The following is a 2,500-nucleotide window of genomic DNA, read 5'->3' on the forward strand; positions in this document are numbered from 1 at the left end:
AGAAAATGTGTCGTACCATAGGCACGAGGAGTGTGTGTGGCAAAGTGTTTCTGAGCGGTGTACCAGGGGCACGGAGAAAAGTTGTCGTACCATAGGCACGAGGAGTGTGTGTGTGTGTGTGGCTTAGTGTTTCTGAGCGGTGTACCAGGGGCACGGAGAAAAGTTGTCGTACCATAGGCACGAGGAGTGTGTGTGTGGCAAAGTGTTTCTGAGCGGTGTACCAGGGGCACGGAGAAAAGTTGTCGTACCATAGGCACGAGAAAAGTTATCGTAGCATAGGCACAAGCAGTGTGTGCGTGTGTGTGGCAAAGTGTTTCTGCGCAGTGTACCAGGGGCATGTTTGAATTTACATTCTGGAGTACCAGGGGCACGAGGATTTTGCCAGTGGTGTTTTGCTTTGTCAGTGGGAGGGGGCTTAAGTGTGGGTCCACGGGGCATGCTGGAGGTCAAGGTCCATGCTGGATATGCGGTGGAGGGTAACTGCAGGAGAAGGAAAGCTAGTGGGGGATTAGAGCAGGGGAGGATGTGCGTCCCCGGGGCCTGCTGGAGGTCAAGGTCCATGCTGGATATGCGCTGGAGCGTAACTACAAGAAAGGTAAGCTAGTGGGGGACTAGAGCAGGGGAGGATGTGCGTCCCCGGGGCATGCTGGAGGTCAAGGGCCATGCTGGATATGCGGTGGAGGGTAACTGCAGGAGAAGGAAAGCTCATGGGGGATTAGAGCGGAGGAGTATGTGGGTCCTCGGGGCCTGCTGGAGGGCAAGGGCCATGCTGGATTTGTGGTGGAGGGTAACTGCGGGAGAAGGAAAGCTAGTGGGGGAGTAGAGCAGAGGAGTATGTTGGTCCCCGGGGCCTGCTGGAGGTCCAGGTCCATGCCCGATGTGAGTAGCAGCAGGGCCAGCGCGCCCAGGAGCACATCTTTTTCGACCGTAAAGGGAGACAGGAGGCCGACTCACTGCCTCGGCTAAATGGAGAGGGAATTTCAGAAGGGCCAGGGCAAAAGCATGGACCTTTTCAGCTGTAAGGGAGGCAAGAGCAAGGTGTGATGTAGGTCCCCGGGGCCTGCTGGAGGTCCAGGTCCATGCCCGATGTGAGTAGCAGCAGGGCCAGCGCGCCCAGGAGCACATCTTTTTCGACCGTAAAGGAGACAGGAGGCCGACTCACTGCCTCGGCTAAATGGAGAGGGAATTTCAGCAGGGCCAGGGCACAGGCATGGACCTTTTTCAGCTGCAAGGGAGGGAAGAGCAAGGTGTGATGTAGGTCCCCGGGGCCTGCTGGAGGTCCAGGTCCATGCCCGATGTGAGTAGCAGCAGGGCCAGCGCGCCCAGGAGCACATCTTTTTCGACCGTAAAGGAGACAGGAGGCCGACTCACTGCCTCGGCTAAATGGAGAGGGAATTTCAGAAGGGCCAGGGCAAAAGCATGGACCTTTTTCAGCTGTAAGGGAGGCAAGAGCAAGGTGTGATGTAGGTCCCCGGGGCCTGCTGGAGGTCCAGGTCCATGCCCGATGTGAGTAGCAGCAGGGCCAGCGCGCCCAGGAGCACATCTTTTTCGACCGTAAAGGGAGACAGGAGGCCGACTCACTGCCTCGGCTAAATGGAGAGGGAATTTCAGCAGGGCCAGGGCACAGGCATGGACCTTTTTCAGCTGCAAGGGAGGGAAGAGCAAGGTGTGATGTAGGTCCCCGGGGCCTGCTGGAGGTCCAGGTCCATGCCCGATGTGAGTAGCAGCAGGGCCAGCGCGCCCAGGAGCACATCTTTTTCGACCGTAAAGGGAGACAGGAGGCCGACTCACTGCCTCGGCTAAATGGAGAGGGAATTTCAGAAGGGCCAGGGCAAAAGCATGGACCTTTTCAGCTGTAAGGGAGGCAAGAGCAAGGTGCGATGTAGGTCCCCGGGGCCTGTTGTCGTACCATAGGCACGAGTGGTGTGTGTGTGTGGCAAAGAGTTTCTGCGCAGTGTACCAGGGGCACGGGGAAAGGTTGTTGTACCATAGGCATGAGAAAAGTTGTCGTACCATAGGCACGAGAAAAGTTGTCGTACCATAGGCACGAGTGGTGTGTGTGTGTGGCAAAGTGCTACTGAGCGGTGTACCAGGGGCACGGCGAAAAGTTGTTGTACCATAGGCACGAGAAAAGTTGTTGTACCATAGGCACGAGAAAAGCTGTCGTACCAGGGGCACGGAGGAAAGTTGTTGTACCATAGGCCCGAGAAAAGTTGTCGTACCATAGGTACGAGGAGTGTGTGTGTGGCAAAGTGCTACTGAGCGGTGTACCAGGGGCACGGCGAAAAGTTGTTGTACCATAGGCACGAGAAAAGTTGTTGTACCATAGGCACGAGAAAAGCTGTCGTACCAGGGGCACGGAGGAAAGTTGTTGTACCATAGGCCCGAGAAAAGTTGTCGTACCATAGGCACGAGGAGAGTTTGTGTGGCAAAGTGCTACTGAGCGGTGTACCAGGGGCACGGCAAAAAGTTGTTGTACCATAGGCACGAGAAAAATTGT

Source organism: Rhamphochromis longiceps, unplaced genomic scaffold (assembly GCF_057381845.1).
Source record: "Rhamphochromis longiceps isolate RC_006_pf unplaced genomic scaffold, R_longiceps_female_GT1.1 unmapped_scaffold_8, whole genome shotgun sequence".
In the NCBI taxonomy this organism is placed as follows: domain Eukaryota; kingdom Metazoa; phylum Chordata; class Actinopteri; order Cichliformes; family Cichlidae; genus Rhamphochromis; species Rhamphochromis longiceps.